This window comes from Saimiri boliviensis, chromosome 10 (assembly GCF_048565385.1).
Source record: "Saimiri boliviensis isolate mSaiBol1 chromosome 10, mSaiBol1.pri, whole genome shotgun sequence".
Classification (NCBI taxonomy): Eukaryota; Metazoa; Chordata; class Mammalia; order Primates; family Cebidae; genus Saimiri; species Saimiri boliviensis.
This window is the reverse complement of record NC_133458.1, coordinates 75190777-75208892: the sequence shown is the minus strand read 5'-3', so window position 1 is coordinate 75208892 and position 18116 is coordinate 75190777. Positions and strand designations below refer to the sequence as shown.

The 18116-nt window shown below is 36.4% G+C and overlaps 1 protein-coding gene across 2 annotated transcripts in view; it reads right to left on the bottom strand.

Annotated features, from left to right (window-relative positions):
- The window catches only part of NXPH1 (neurexophilin 1), a 325199-nt gene that overhangs the window by 13326 nt on the left and 293757 nt on the right, over positions 1–18116 (bottom strand). The gene's annotated exons all lie outside the window — the stretch shown is intronic.

Below are 18116 nucleotides of genomic sequence, written 5' to 3'. Positions count from 1 at the left end.
TACCTTGCAGAGCTTAACATATGGTTTAGGAAAGTGACGTTTAGTTATTTTCAGTTCTAGAGAAACCAGCAACATGTGGTCAGTGACTGAGAGGTCACTTCAGGTTGAACCATGAGAGTCACAAGCAGACACTCTTCTCCTAGGACCCCAGGATTATTTCTTAGGAAAGAATTGTATCTCAAACTGCACCAGAGATTGAGAGGAACCAGTGACTACAATGACTACCTCGGCCTATACTTAAAGCAGTGACTTCTTATCCTGACATAGAAGAATCTAGGACAGGAGCTAACAGAACTAAGGACCCACAGGAACCAAAATAGCCAATACCAGTAAACGATTCAACATGCAGACTTGCTGTTTTAAGGCAAGGCTGCTGAAGGGAGTCCCCAGCTACCCATTAAAAAGCCACATTTCACAATAAATTTATATTGCCATGCCCCCGGAGAACCAGTTCTGAGTCTTTTCTCAGATATAAGTCTGATTGCTACTCAGCAGCTTCAGTCGACCCTCCAGTCTCCTTCCAAACTGTTCTCAAAATGAATGGTCATTCCTGCAAAGCTTTTAAAAATTCAGGCCCATTAGGAATTACAGCTGCATTCTAAGGACACTTCCCTAGACTTAGCTGTGCAGGACTCTTGTTAGAATACAAACATGACCTGAAAATAGCCTTTTACTCAACCACTTGTTGCTGAGGGAATGCACTCTCAATCCCTGGGGAGCAAGACCATAAACTTTAGAGCCAGACTCCCTGGAATTTCCTCCCAGCTCTGACACTTCCAAGTTGGGTGCACTCGGTCAAGTTATTTCACTTTCCCCTGCCTCTGTTTCCTGAATCTGTGAAATGTAGGCAATATGATGTCTGACTCATAGGTTTGTGAGGACTGAATGAGCTAAAACAGGTAAAACCTTTAGAACAGTGGCTAGCATTTGGAAAGGGCTCTATAAATATAGCTATTATTGTGAATACCAAGCTGCTGTTTAAAGACAATTAAAGAAGCAAAATAATACATATGTAGATCTTGCCTGGGAATAGACTTGCCCAGGATTACCCAGCCAAGTGCTTAGAATGTGGAAAAAAATGGGCTCCCCCAGGGACATGGATGCAGAGAACCTTGTTCATCTAAACTAAAACAAAAGCTCTTAGATCTTGTCATCCTTTTTTTTTTTTTTTTCAAGCCAGGAGGTAGTCTCTTCTTTGCCCTGTTCAAACTGAGAGTGATTGGATGATTCTCACCAAAGAATACCAGCTGAAGCTGTTATCTTTCCAATAACGTGAGTTTAAAAACCCTGCAAGTTTATCTCCATGAAAATTCATTGCATCTGAAATAAAATGAAACTTGATCATGCATTTGTATCCCATGACAACACCCCAAAAAGTCAAAACTGAAACTTTGGGTAGGATAACATAAAAACTATCAACGATTTTGGCAGCTAGCTTGAGTACAGTTGCATCTGCTGTGATCCCCAAAGAAAGAGCCATGCCTTCATGGAAAGATGCAGAGGGCCATGGTGTGCAGAGATGAAGGAAGAACACATAACACTGTCTAGTGAAGAATCAGATTCTGGATTATAGTGGAGGGCAAGGTCACATCTAAGAGAAAAATAGAGCAGCCCCATGATATTCAGTCAGTCTTTTTAAAGTGTCAGTCACCCAAGATAAGCAAAAAGCCTGGTGTGGAGTCAGATATGGCTATCAAATTGCCATTACTGGTCTTGGGGAAAATACAAGAAATTGAGGCAAGGTTATCTTTGCTGCCAACTATTTTTTAGCTCTAGATACTTCCCTTTCATTTTTCCTCAACTCTTGTTTGGTACCACTCCTTTCCCCTATGCACCCAAACCATTTCCTGTTTACAGATTTTCTTCATACCAAAATATTATCCCAGAAATGGACCACATTGAAACAGTAGAAATGACTAAAAATAGCAAAATGGTTGCTTTAGCAGAAGTAATTTTTAATAAAAATGAAACTTTCATTCCTTGGGAGAGGAGAATTATCCATACGAATATATATGTTTTCTTTTTTATTATTATACTTTAAGTATTATTTAAGTATTATTTTAAAGTCCCTCTGTTTTCTTAAGAAAAAATTACTAAACTTCCAATCTATCCTGACAATAAATCCATTCCCCTATGGAAAAATATTTACTCTCACATCAAAAGTATAACCCTTAGCAGTTCCAGCATTAATATTTTTCATTATAATTATAAAACCAACAAAGACAACTACAGCTCTCCCATTGATTTTTCTGAATGTCCTGCATTTCAAAAGATACTGTTTTTCTATAATACAGAGTAGCTATAATGTAAAGCTTAAAACTGACATCAATTGGTGAGAGTGGTGCATACCTTTAGATTAGGGAGAGTGTGTGTGTCTTTTAATAAAATCTAATTGATTAAACATCTGAATTTGCACTTGCCTAGTTATATAAGCGTTGCCCTTAACACAGTCCCTACATTTATGCCTCGGTATAAAATAAATTCATGTGTATCCTCTTCTCTGAATTTTGCCTGCAATTATATAAACAGTTTCCCATTGTTTGTGTGGCAAAAAGAATAAATACAAGCGGGCATTTAGTAGTGCCTTAGTACTTCTTTCTCAGCATCAGCACAGGGCTGTATTGAGATGCTTTCATGATGCACTGGCTAATGAAGCAGTAATGAAATTATCCCAAAGAAGGAGGAGAAGAGAGATTTACAGTTCAATTTACCGGTAGCATAAAGGGAATAAAAGGAAAAATGTGGAAGTAGTATATATGGTTTCAAGAGGGAAGAATCAATCTATTCAAAAAGATGCTAAAACTCTGACATTCAAATAAATCTCTGATTTTGAGGTAAAATAGAAATTGTTTAGTTCTATAATTTTGTTATCCACAGCTGTAGTAATCATGAGTATGCACTCTGGAGTCAGACTGCCTGAATCCCAGTCCAGGCTCTGATCTTTAACAGCTGTGTGATGTGGGCAAGTTACTTAACTTGTTTAAGCTTCACTGTTTTTCTCTTCTAGGGAAGAGAAGAATATCCATCTTCTTCACAGGGCTGTTGTAAGGATTAAACGGGGCACTCCATTTAAATTGCTAAGGACAGTACTTGGAACACTGTGAGTGTTCAATATTAGTAGTACTAGCTCTTGTCATCAATATTTTTAACCTCTGAATCTACTACATAATATTTTACACAAATTATTCATTTGTAATTGGATTTAAGATCAGAAAACCTTCTTGAAAGAAAATCTTCCTTCACTATAACCACAAACATAAAGCTAACAATTAAAACAAAAAAAAAGCATGCTGTGGGGGAAGGGGAGAGAAGGAAATGGGGGGAAAAATGAACATAAAGTTTTAATCAGGTTGAAATAAATTACAGAGATCTGCTGTGCAACCTCGTACCTATAGCTAATACTGTATTTAGCAGTTTAAAATTTTGTTAATAGGGTAGAACTCACATTAAGTGCTCATACCACAATAAAATAATTTTTAAAATTAGTATTAAGAAAATGTATATATTGAACTCTAAATAATGAAACATAAAATGTTGAAAAGAAAAAGAAGAAAGAAAGCATATATTTTTCAAATTGCTGCTGTGATTACCCAAAAAATACAGCAAGTAAAATAAGTAGTTGAACTCAAGTTAACAAAGGATGAGCATAAATTTAGCTATTGAACAGCTTAGCTTCCAAATGCAATCAATTATTTGCCTTCAGTAGTATAACGGGAAAGGCTTCAAGTGGTGCTAACAGAAGCCTCTCTAGAACATCCTGGTCGTGGGTAAAGGAGCAAAGCAGGTTTCAGCGGTAACCATCATTAACACTGTCTTAAATATTCTTATTCTCTCAGTCCTTGCTTTTTGCTTAGGTTAGGAAAGGAGTAGGGCACTGTATAAAAGAGAATATAAATCTGGGGAAAAACAACAGTATGATTCCTTACCAAAGTACCCAGAGATATTCAATACTAAAAACCCTGATTTCTTTTGTCTTATTAACAAAACAGCTATATGGTGAGACTACATGAATAGAGTGTAATAAAGAAATGCAAACATAAATGGCACATGGACCTGGATCTCAAGAAGTTCACAGTTTAATGGAGGAATCAATTAAACCATCACAATGTGATGCGACCAGCACTATGTGAAACATTCCAGGAGTCATAGTCAAAGTTGAAAGGTAGAGAAGGTATCACAGAAGAGATGATCCTTAGATGTGGGAGCTAAAAGAGGCTTGGTAATGCAACAGATAGTGCATGGGCCACAGTAGCTCTTCCAATAATACAGAACAGGGCCAGGCATTATGGCTCGCACCTGTAAACCCAGCACTTTGGGAGGCAGAGGCAGGTGGATCACAAGATCAAGAGATCCAGACCATTGTGGCCAACATGGTGGAACCCATTTCTACTAAAAATACAAAAATTAGCCTGTTGTGCATGGCTGTAGTCCCAGTTACTGGGGAGGCTGAGGCGGGAGAATCGCTGAAACCTGGGAAGCGGAGGTTACAGCGAGCTGAGATCCCGCCACTGCACTCCAACCTGGAGACAGAGCTGTGATAAACTATTTTCCAGAGTGGCTGTACCATTTTAGCATTCTCACAACATAATAATCAATAAATGATTAATTCAGTGGCTCTGATACTGGCCACCATTTGGTGTCATTACTAATTTTTATTTTGTCATTCTAATAGAGGTGCGGTAATATTGCATTGCAGTTTTAATTTGCATTCCCTCCTCCCCTGTTTTTTGAGATGGAGTCTCACTGTATCTCCCAGGCTGGAGTGCAGTAATGCAATCTTTGCTCACTACAACCTCTGCCTCCTATGTTCAAGCAATTATCCTGCCTCAGCCTCCTGACTAGCTGAGATTACAGGCACGCTCCACCACGCCCAGCTAATTTTTGTACTTTTAGTAGAGACGGGGTTTTACCTTGTTGGTCAGGCTGGTCTTGAACTCCTGAACTCGTGATCTGCCTGCCTCAGCCTCCCAAAGTGCTGGGATTACAGGCATGAGCCACTGCTCCTGGCTACTTCTTATTCTCTAACTAAAATTTTATGCTCATAGACAAACATCTCTCTACGCCACCCACCCCCAGCATCTGGTAACGACCATTTTACTCTATTTTTATGAGTTCAACGTTTTTACACCACATATAAGTAATATCATGCTACCAGTAGATTTTCAGCATTCTTACCACACACACAAAAAGTATGTGAGATAATGCATATGGTAAATAGCTTGATTTAGCCATGCTACAATGTATGTATTTCTCATAGCCTTATACTGCACACCATAATTATATCTCATTTTAACCTACATTTTACTTAAGCCAGAGGAAGTTGGTGTTTTAATACAACAAAAATACATTTCTTCCTGTAAATCGAAACAACAGTGATATATCACCTCACACCTGTCAGCATACTGTTGTGAAAAAGTCAAGCAATAATCAGTGCTGATGAAGATGTGGAGAAAGGTAACAGTTTTATGCTGTGGATGGGATTATAACTTGGTAGGGGGATTATAGAAAACAGCATGGAGATGCCTCAAGAAACTACACATAGAACTACCATTTGATCCAGCAATCCCACTTCTGGGTTTAAATCCAAAGAAAACGAAATCAGGGTCTCAAAAAGATATCGTGTTTTATGTTCATTGCAGCATTGTTCACAATTGCCAAGGTATGGACCTAAGTGTCCATCAACGGATGAATGAAAAATGAAGATATGAAACATATAGTGAATGAGAGATATGCATAATGGATGAGAAAGTTATTCCATCTTAAGAAAGAAGGAAATCCTGTCATTTGTGACAACATGGGTGAACCTGAAGGACTTTGAGCTAAGTAAAATAAGCCAGATAACAGAAACAAATACTACATGATCTCACTTGTATGTGGAATCCAAATAAATGTAACTCAGAAACAGGGAGTAGACTGGTATTTGCCAGAGGCTGAGGAATGAAGGAAATTGAAAGCTGTTGGTTGAAGGATACAAACATTTGATTATAGGATGAAAAAGTTATGGAGTTCTGATGTACAACATGGTGACTACAGTTAATAACAATGTATTCTATACTTGAAATATGCTAAGAGCAGAGTTCTCACCACACACACACACACACACACACACACACACACACCCCACAAAAATGGTAACTATGTGAGGTAATGGATATTTTAATTAGCTTGGTTGTGGTAGTCATTTCACTGTGAATATATAAATTAAAACATCCTATTATAAGCCTTAGTGTATACCATTTTTATTGGTCAATTATATATCAATAAAGCTGAGAATAAATAAATTTAAAGAGAAAAAAGAACAAAAGTAACAGCAAAAAAACAAGCAACAAAAAAAGGAACATCATTTCTTTCATGCAAAGCTGTGCTTCAGGAACTGCAGAGCTGCATTAACAATGGAAAAGCAGAAAAGGAGATTTATGCCTCTCTCTTAACCCAGTAGGCTCAGGTAGCCTGTATTACATAGGCACTAAGAGAATGGGCTTTGCAGTCAGAGATCATAGGTGTAAATGCAAATTGTGCTACTTCATCCTTGTTAACCCCTTAGAGCCACATTTTATCCAATAAAAAAAAATGGAGACAGTATCTAATCCGTTGGGGTTTTGTGAGGACAAAACTAAAAAAATTATATGTAGCACATATCATGGGGTTAAATGCATGCTTGTATGAATTCTTCTTGCCACCCAAACAATGAGAAGCTATTCTACATAATTCTGGATAAAAATCAGGGAAGAGGATATGCATTTATTTCTTTCATTTGTTTTATACTAAGGTGTAAATATACGGGCTACAAATATAAGGCATACATACACCATTTTATGTAGTTTGAGCACAACATATGAGAGCCATTATGCCAAGTTAGGTTAAGAAACCATGAAGAAAAGGAAAACAAGGCTTTCAGAATGTGCACTACTATTCTATTCTTGTCTTCTTGCTAGAAACATTACATCTGCTCAAATAGTTCAAGCAAACTGAAGTAGAAATTAGCATAATTGTGACAACTCTGTGGTCATCTTTAGAGGTACAGTCACACACCACCTACTTATGTTCAGACAAAGATGGACTGTATGTACAATGGTGGTCCCATAAGATTACAATGGAGCTAAAAAATCCTATCACCTAATGATATCTTGATGATCCTGACCGTGTGTAGGCCTAGGCTAATATGTGTGTTTGTGTCTTAGTTTTCAACAAAAATGTTTTAAAAGCAAAAAATAATTAAAAATTTTAAAAACAGAAAAATTTTTCAACAAAAATGTTTAAAAAGCAAAAAATAATTAAAAATTTTAAAAACAAAAATTTTCAAAACAGAAAAATTTTAAAAACAATAAGGATGTAAAGAAAATATTTTATACAGCTTTGTTGTGTGTTTGTGTTTTAACTGAAGTGTTACGAAAGAATCAAAAGTTTTAAAAAATTAAAGTTAGAGAAAAGGTATAGTATGCTAAGGTTAATTTTAAAGAAAGAAAAAAGAGAAAAATAGGTGGCTGGAAGATGACCAAATAGGAACAGCTCTGGTCTGCAGCTCCCAGCATGATCAATGCAGAAGGCTGGCACAAGCAAAGACGCCCTCTCTCACCACTCCTATTCAACATAGTATTGGAAGTGGCCAAGGCAATCAAGTAAGATAAAGAAATAAAGGGTATTCAAATAGGAAGAGCAGAAGTCAAATTGTCTCTGTTTGCAGATGACATGATTGTATATTTAGAAAACCCCATTGTCTCAGCCCCAAATCCCCTTAAGGCAATAAGTAACTTCAGCAAAGTCTCAGGATACAAAATCAATGTGCAAAAATCACAAGCATTCCTGTACCCCAATAACAGACAACCTGAGAGCCAAATCATGAGTGAACTCCCACTCACGATTGCTACAAAGAGAATAAAATACCTAGGAATACAACTTACAAAGAATGTGAAGGACCTCTTCAAGGAGAAATACAAACTGCTGCTCAAGGAAATAGGGGAAAACACAAACAAGTGAAAACACATGCCATGCTCATGGATAGGAAGAATCAACATTGTAAAAATGGTCATACTGCCCAAAGTAACTTATATATTCAGTGCTGTCCCCATTAAGCTACCACTGAATTTCTTCACAGAATTAGAGAAAACTACTGTAAATTTCATAAGGACCAAAAAAGAGTTTGTATAGCTAAGACAATCCTAAGCAAAAAGAACAAAGTTGGAGGTATCACGCCACCTGACTTAAACTATACTATAAGGCTACGGTAACCAAAACATCATGGTACTGGTACCAAACCAGATATATAAACCAATGGAACAGAACAAAGGCCTAAGAAAAAGTGCCACACATCTAGAACCATCTGATCTTTTACGAACATGATGAAAGCAATGGGGAAAGGATTCCCTATTTAATAAATGCTGTTGGGAAAACTGGCTAGCCACATGCAGTAAACTGAAACTGACCCCTTTCTTATATCTTACACAAAAATTAATTCAAGATGGATTAAAGACTTAAATGTAAGACCTAACACCATAAAAACCCTAGAAGAAAACCTAGGCAATACCATTCAGGACACAGGCATGGACAAAGAGTTCAGCACTAAAACACAAAAGCGATGGCAACAAAAGCCAAAATTAATAAATGGGTTCTAATTAAACTAAAGAGCTTCTGCACAACAAAAGAAACTATCATCAGAGTGGATAGGCTACCTACAGAATGGGAGAAAATTTTTGCAATCTATCCATCTGGTAAAGGGGCTAATATCAAGAATCTACAAGAAACGTAAATTTAGAAGGAAAAAACAAACAACCCTATCAAAAAGTGGGCAAAGGATATGAACAGACATTTCTCAAAAGAAGACATTTATGCAGCCACCAAACATATGAAAAAGCTCGTCATCACTGGTCATTAGAGAAATGCAAATCAAAACCACAATGAGATACCATCTCACTTCAGTTAGAATGGATTATTAAAAAGTCAGGAAACAACAGATGCTAGAAAGGATGTGGAGAAATAAGAACACTTTTACACTGTTGCTAGGAGTCTAAATTAGTTCAAACATTGTGAAAGACATTGTGGCAATTCCTCAAGGATCTAGAACCAAAAATGCCATTTGAAGGATAAAGACTGGCTAAAGAAAATGCAGCTCACATATACCATGGAATATTATGTAGCCATAAAAAAGGATAAGTTCGTGACCTTTGTAGGGACATGGATGAAGCTGGAAACCATCATTCTCAGCAAACTATCACAGGAACAGAAAACCAAACACTGCAAGTTCTCACTCTAGGGAGAACAGGGAGGGGAACATCATACACCAGAGCCTGTCAGTGGGTGGGGGGCTAGGGAAGGGACAGCATTGGAAGAAATATCTAATGTAGATGACGGATTGATGGGTGCAGCAAACCACCATTGCATGTGTACACCTATGTAACAAACCTGCATATTCTCTACATGTAACCCAGGACTTAAAGCATAATTTTTAAAAAAAATAGAAAAAAAATTTTTAATTATAAATTTAGTGTAGCCCAAGGGTTCAGTGCTCATAAAGTACAATAGTAAAGAGTGTTGTCCTAGGCCTTCACATTCCCTCACTACTACTCACTCATGGATTTACTACTAACAGACAATAACCCAGAAAAAATGTTTATAATTTATGTCACATTCTTTTAAAAGTTATAGGGAGTATCTCACGTAAGGAACCCTGGGTACATGGTTATAATAAGAAAACGTTTAAAATAACACATTGAAAGACTATTTCTTTGCTCAAACAGACACTTCAGCATCACTCTTGTATTGCCCATAAAAAGATTTGAATTTGTCAGTAAATCCAGATGTCTTTCAAGAAGAGAAATGTTGTATATGTAGGAATTGCTTCTTTCTATCTGAAATAGAGGTCAATGTGAATGATTGTCCATAACAAGGCTATTATATGAATCGTAATAGGCAAGTTTTTAGCTTCTTAAAATCAAAGTGCAGCTCTGTCTAGAATAAAATAAATGAGGAAGGATTGACTTACCCTCCTACCACATTTTCAGAGTAATATATGTATAGATATTTGTACCTATTAGATATCAACATTCCTGATATATGTACAGATGTTCTCATACACAACTTTGGTATATAAAAACATACTTTGTGGCAATAATAACATAGCTTATCCAATAGAAGTCCAAATTCCTTAGGAAATAATGACTTTTATATTTTTTATACGATATGCTTAAAACCCTGTAATTATCCAGAGTTTCATCTGGAAGCCTTTTGTTAGAAGGAAACATTATATAAATTAAGTGATGGAGATGAGTTGCGGAGGAATAACATTCCTGTGACATTTAGATCTTAGATTCAAAACTCGTCTAGTGTCAAAAACTCTTCTAGTGTCTTTTTGTTCAGGGCATTGTGCGTGCAGTGCTCAGAGCTTCCTAGGTTCTGAGTGGACAATGTCAGTCAACCCAGAAATTTTTAAAAAAGAAAGATGAAGGTCCTGGAAATAGAGCCTCTCCACATTCCTATAAAAGTCCTGTAAGCTGGGAATCTCCAACTCTCTGGAGCAGAGCAAATCCAATGTTCTATTGTGGCATTGTCTAAGAAAAAATAAAGTCTAGTAGATAGAATGGACATCTCACCCTTTCAGCAAAGGTGAGTGATGTTGGAGTTTGAGTTACATAAAGAATTTTTTACATTAAGTAAATAAATACTTTTGAATCATACCTTGGTCACAGCAAGAAGTGGTAAAAACACATCCAACTTAGAGCACCAGGCCCTACAATGGATTTTTTTTTTTAAGACAGAGCCTCACTTTGTTGTCTAGGCTGGAATACAGTGGCACAATCTTGGCTCACTGCAACCTCTGACTCCTGGGTTCAAGTGATCTTCGTGCCTCAGCCTCCCAAGTAGCTGAGACTACAGGCATGCATTACCACGACCAGTAATTTTGGTAGAGACAGGGTTTTGCTCAGGTTGGTCTCAAACTCCTGGCCTCAAGTGATCTGCCTGCCTTGGCCTCCCAAAGAGCTGAGATTACAGGCATGAGCCACCGCGCCCAGCCTACCATGGGTTCGTAAGTATATTTCAGGGAAAACACAATTCATGCACTGAGAGAACTGCAAACAGCACTATTTCCATAAGAAAACTATTCCCTTGAGAATTCTTTCAAAAAGCTCTTCCCTAAGAAACTTAACATCCATTCCTTGCCCTTCTGCTTGACCTTGCAAGATTCCTAGCACTGAGTTACTATACTCTGCTCTCTGTAGATCTCTTACCCAGTTACTGCCAGATTTAGAATCAGATGCTACCACTGTCCACAAGCCCAGGCTAGATTTTGCTCTGGTCTTGCGTCAAACCTTTCCTCAATTCCCAGTTTCTTAAAGTATGGTGTATGAAATCTCATACTGAAGAGACATGTGCTGATGAAAAAAAGATGTTTAGCCAGAGAGACCTCATAAATAAGCAAAAAAGAAAGCCTCTGGATTTAGATTCTGTTAAGAAAAGTTAATCAGACATGAAACTGAGTGGTGTTCCTGGAGTTAAAAGAAAAAAATATATCCCTTGGCAACAAAAAACAAGTCTTAAGTAAACAGTTCCACTAAATCAAAGAATGGTATTCACACAAGCATTATAAGATGAAATAGGTCATAGAATGAGGCAGAGAGAACTGCAAAATGATTGGGGATGCTGTAAGATAAGTCACAATACAGAGGTTGGATAAAAATTTGTATATATTAAAGCTCAGAAATTCCCTCAACCCTCTTTTAATGTAGCTCAAAATGGCTTACTCATTATTAGTAGTTTGTTTTGACTTGAGCACTGTGATAGAAGGCATCATAGGGGAACTGAGAGAAAAGGTTGTTGGGGGAGACTTTCCTCTCCTAGTATGTCCCTAAACTCACTGAGAAGTAGTTTAATTGCCCTTTTCAAAGAGCTGGGTAACACTCCATCTGCCGCTAGAGGGCACAGCTAGGACATATGACAGCTGCCTCTATTCGTGGTGCTGAAAGTCAGACAGAATTGTGTCACTAAGGGTCCCAGGGCTCTTTGAAAAAGGATGGACCAGGAACTTTTGTGGTAACTGCTGGCTGAGGCACTCTGTGGAAGCCACCTATTCTGTGAGCTTTAGTGACCAGGAAGGAGCGGCTGTTAATGTACTAATACTAGAAGCCATCATCCACTAAAGAAGTTATTGTGAGCCCTATTTCTGATAGAAAGGGTGTTCAAAGATAAGATACATTTACCTATTGATTGACTGATTGATTATTTATTAGCTTATTTACTTGCTTACCTATCAGAAAGTAGCCTAAGTCAATGCAACATGTGTCTATGTCTCCAGCTTCATTTTGGCTACTTTTCCCTTTAGTCTCAGGATTTTTGTCACATCAGACTTTTTCACGTACTCTCCTTATTCCAACTTTAGAACCTGTGTATAGGCTGCTTCCCCTTCTTGGAATCTTTTCTACCCATTCCCATTAGCTAAGCTAACTCCTCACACTCTAGCTCACCATAAACTTCATTTCTACAGCAATCATTGATCCACTCATAGCACCCTATACAAATCTTACACAAATATTATATATCTGGCAGAGATAAAGGGGTTGGCATTGTAATCCTTTGTGGTGGTTTTGTGCAATTTGGTAAATATACACAGTGACACAAGTCAAAATGTGGCATTCTTCTTGGAAAATACAAGTGACTGCTATAGGCCATCATAACCAAGAATGCTATATCAAAAATCCCCAATAAATTTATTTTCACTTAAGAGAAAACTGAATAAGAACAGACTACCCAGATGAGCATAAAACTATATTTTTGGGGGGTTGACAAACATTAGCAAAACTTAATAAAACAGTAACTATGGTCTCTTAAGTGGCCAGAAAATTAGCACCGTCTTCTATATTATCTTCCTTGCATTTCTAGAAATTTGGTCCTAATGTGGCAATGAAAAGAATACTGATAGAATTCTAGAAGCAGAGAACAAAAGCCTGCCAAACTTTCTGAGAGCATTTTCTTTTCACTACTCAAGTGGACATTTGTATTGACAAATAATAATTGCTTTGAAACAGGCAGTTAGACATGTGTTATGCTATTTGTTTGCATAAATGCCCATTTGCTTGTGAAATGTGGTGGGGTTTTCAAAATGTGAACCAAACACAATTTTATGGGCATGTTTGCAAAGGTTTAAAATAGAGCTATAAAAGTGTTCATTAACAGCACAAATTAAAATGTTATTAAAATGTGAGTATTGAAGGCATTTTTGGCTTCACGCTACAGTTGATAAAGTGTAAATAAACACAGTCTGACTGTGACATTTTTGCTCTGTGATCGTGTCATGAAAATCCACGACTGTTTAGAGTTAGAATCGCTAAACATCTGAGGCTGGAAGAGGCCTTTGAAAATAGTTTATAACTTGAAAAGCTGAGTCCTATAGAGCTAAAGTGAGTCACAAAAGGCTACCAAGATGGTTAGGAGCAGAGCCAAAACTGTGAAGTTTCCTTAGCATCCAGCCCACTCCTCTTGCATTCCAAGGTTTTCCTTTATTGAGAGCTGGTATTTAATGTCTCCTTCAGAGGTTTACGAGCTTCAAAGCTCTGGAAATGACCAAATCACTTCAAAACAAGGAATGCTTAACTTTTCTGAAAAGTTTTGATTTTGTGAAAGGAAGGGATACTAGAAAATTGGCATCATTTGCAAACCCTATCAAAAAGAGGCATTAACCTAGTCCATTGCTAGGGGTCTCTTTCTTGGGTTGACTTTGGACACAAACTTGTGCACAGACCTTCCCAGGCTTTCATCTGAACAGTGAGGGCTGTGAGGAAGGACAGAACTGAAATAAGAGAACCATTGTAACAGAATTTCAGTCAAGTAAATGGTAACACAGAGGGAATTATTCTTCAAGTTCTGAAGGGAAAATGTTTTATATGTGTTTCCCAAAATCTCATTCCTTCCTATTTTCAGAAGGCTTGCTTTTAAAAAGGGAAAGTAAAAGTAAAATGCCACATTTTCTATTCCATCCCAGCCAAAAATAAATAAATAAATCCATCATCAAGATTTTGTTAAATAACTATGATTATTAATTTTTAAAAAAATTATTTCAGGGAAGTCTTTTTTTTTTTGCATATTTCAAATCCATCTCTAAGTAAACTCATTCCATGTGACCCATATCATCAGTACTTTTTACCCTCGAATGGATAAAGGTCCTGGCATTTTGGAGGCTCTCTCTTGCTACAAGACTTGAACATCAGTGACTCTCAACAGGAAGTACTAAAGTAAACCCAGGGTAACTTGATCTGTAATATTTACCAAGGATTATGGAATTTGCAGTGGAGTGGTGAAATTAAATAGCATATTCTAAATGTATCATTAACTTTGTTTTACTTAAAATGTTTATTTCATAGTTTCACTTAATGTAAAAGAAAGGTATGAGATTTATTGTTTTTTCAAACTGGATAATCATTTAAACAATCAAGAAATGCCTTTTTAAGTGACACTGTCCTTCTTTAACTAATCTTGGTTCTTAAATAAACTGCACAGATTATCCATCTTAATTCAAATCTGCACAAAAACATATTTAGATTTTCATCGTATTTTGATATAATTTCCAATTTACAAAAAGTTACAAGAAACTTCCATATACCATTTACCAAGATTCACCAATTAGTTTCATTTGATCACATGTTACTTTATTGCTCTCTCTCTATTGTAATTATGCACATATGCATGTATGTGTATATAAATTTTCTGAGCCATTTTGAGAGTAACTTTGAGGTATCATGCCCATTTATCCCTAAGTAGGTCCTGGAGTAGACCCTAAGAAAATTATATAACAATAGAACATCAAAATCAGGAAATTTAACCTTGAAATATTACTATAATTTAATCTCTAGTCATTATTGTGATGTCATCTGTTACCCCATTATGCTTACCAATTTTTCTAGTCCAGGATCCAATCCAATGCATGCAATTGCACTGCATTCAGTTGTCATGACTCTACAGCTTATTTCCCTTCTATTTCAGGTTCTTTATATTTTTAAACAGCACAGGCTATTAACCTATAAAATGTTCCTCAATTTGGGTTGCACTGATGTGTACTACAAATCATTTTATAGAAAATTTTATGGTAAATCCATCTTTGAGTAAACTCATTCCATATTACCCATATCATTGGTACTTTTTACCCTCAAATGGATAAAGGTCCTGGCATTTTGGAGGCTCTCTTGCTACAAGACTTGAAAGTCTGTGACTCTCAACAGCAAGTACTAAAGTAAACCCAAGGTAACTTCTAGAATTTTAGATTGACAAACGTGATATTAGAGAAAGGGTATTCCTTGATTTGAGCATATATGAAACAATGTATTTAGTAGTTGCAGAGAGTAAAATATATTGTACTATGCTAAATCATTGCCTAGTAGTCATTTAGGCTGTTTATTATAATTTTACAGTTTATTAATCTGCACTATATTCAATTGTTTTACTGTTACTGATAATAAGATCATTAAATCTTGTCATTTTGTGGTCTCTTTCATTTCACATTTTGTTTAAATTAGACTAATGCTTTTTTAAAAAATCCATTTGCTGGATTCACTAAACTTATCTATCAGTCTGAGGCTGACATTTTTTTTTCTTTGCTTTAATCAGAAAGAATTTGAACTAATATTTGCCTAGTATTTATCATTTCCATCATATGTTAGTACATTATGTGAGTGGATTGATCCTCACAAATCTGCCTGGGATGTAGATACCAGTAACCTAATGATAGGGTAGAGGAATGCAAGACTTACTGCCCCAACAGACAGCCTTAGAATAACACATCCAAGAAACAGCATTCAGATTCTTACCCTGTTCTTCTGACCCAAGACCACAGGATTTTTCTGCTATTACCAAATAAAAGGTGGTTGTACTACCTACTGCTGCTTAAGAGTGTATATTATGGTGATTCAGTTCATTGAACAGGCAGGAACCAAGTAGGGGTAGTCAACTTGGACACTTGACCAAGTAGAGGTATTCCCAGGTTTCAATGCTGGAAGCTCAATCCTTGAACTTCAAGTTCAAGTGTAACCTCAATCATCACTCCCCAAAAGGAGCTGACAAACAGATCATACTGTTAGTAATACCTCAGGTTCTCAGGTATACAGACACTCACCAATATATTCAGCAAGGACTTCATAGCCAAGTGACAATTGTGAAGGCATAATCTCTTGAACCTTAATTTTCTTATTCTAAATTAGAGATAAAATACCCCTGTCCCAGTGTTATTTTGAAAATTAGAATGTACATGAGGTGTTCTTCTCGATGGTAGATGTTAATAATATTGTATTTATTTTATTTTTACCTACTAATACGATTATATTGATCTATGTAGTTAAATTTTGCATAAAATATTTCATTTCCATAATTTAAATTCATATGGGAAAACATTGTCCATTTTAGGTAACATGGCATAGTGTTAAGAGCCTATATTCTAGAGCCAGGCTGCAGACTCACATCTCAGCTTTTAAGGTAGATGCCTTTTTTCCTGGGAACTGCCTAAATCATGACTTTCCAAATCATTTTGGCAACCAGAACACTGTTATCTTTTTCAAATGGTTATCCTCCAAACATAAAGTAATTTTCATTATAATAATCCTACTTTTAGGATATGAAATTATGACTTCGCGCATAGATTTTTGGTTGTTTTCTTGATGACACAGAGAGGAAAAATACTACCCAATGTCCCCACTAGGGTTGTACTATCCAAGCCATAACATTTTTGATCTATGCTTTACAGAGCATCCCATTAGAGTTCCAGAGAAACCCTTACTTTCTATTATGTCAATGACACCTTTGCTGGCCTGGAGCCATTATCAGCTCTTGGAGCGCTGAACCACGAAGCAATATCTCTGTAACTAGGCCAAATAGGCCATGACCTGACAGGCCGTAAAGCCGTCATTATCTCCTATTAAGTCTGAAATCTGCGCTTTGCATATTTTAAAACAACTATCCAGTTGTGCTATGGAGGTATATTTGCCAAATGAATAATTAGATTTTTAAGAGACTATAAAGGGGACCAAAATGGTTTCTACTGTGCCAAAAACAAAGTCAATTCAGATTTTATTTTCTCTCCTCCCATATTTTTATCCTCACTCTTTGGCAGTCAAACCAAAAACATTTCAGTAACAGATAAATAGACTTCCATTGCCCAGTTTACTATATAAAATCAAGTCTGGGTTGACGGCATGTGACTGCCAAAGCATTCTGTGTTGTAAACTGTACCCTGTGTTCTCATACAGTTAGGTACAAAGCTGTAGATGGCTGGCACCTACTACTTGCTGTTTGGTTGATATGATCCCAAAAAGGGTGTTATAAAATGTAAAATGACTGAATGGGCCACTTAAATGTCAAAGCTCAGAAGAGATTTGCTTTTGTGGCTTAAAATTTAAGTGTTTTTTTCCCCTTCTTTCTGGAAACGTCTAAGTAACTCATTTCATACTGCTTTAATGGTACAGATGCAAGTGACTTTAGAAAGATTTGGAAGAGGATTGAAATATAACTATATAAAATATCCTATTAACTCTTGCCCCCTGTTTTACATTTCGAGAAAGATTTTTAACTAAACTCTTGATGTCATTAACTATTTTTCACTTCAGTGAATTGTAACTCCAGAATATTTGCAACTACTCTTTTCAACAGGGGATTAAACTTTCAGGGAATAAATTAAATTGGGTTAAAATGTCTAACAGAGTTTTCAGATGAGTGCTTTATTCAAGTAGCACAGAGACATGTTAGCTCTGAAATGAAACTCTAGTTAGGTAAATAACGTTTGTCAAGAACCAATTGCTCAGGTGCTACACTGCTCTAAGCCTACTTTATTAATATTGGTTTGCGGTCTTCAGTACAGTGCAGAAAGGAATTTTAAATGCAATTACAGCTGAGCTGGAAGGCCACATAACTATGTTTTAATCAAAAGCTGAGTTCAAGCCTGCTTTACATATAATATGTTCAAAGAAAGATCTCTTTTTCACCGTTAAGTATAACTGCATAAATACTTGAGAGCAAATGCATTTCAAGTAGAAATGTAAAGGAAAAACAGTTCCACATTATAAGGAATATTATAAGCAACTAAAGAAGTATTGTGCCAGAAATACATTAATGTGTTATTAAACATTAAAAGATATAACATTTTAAAT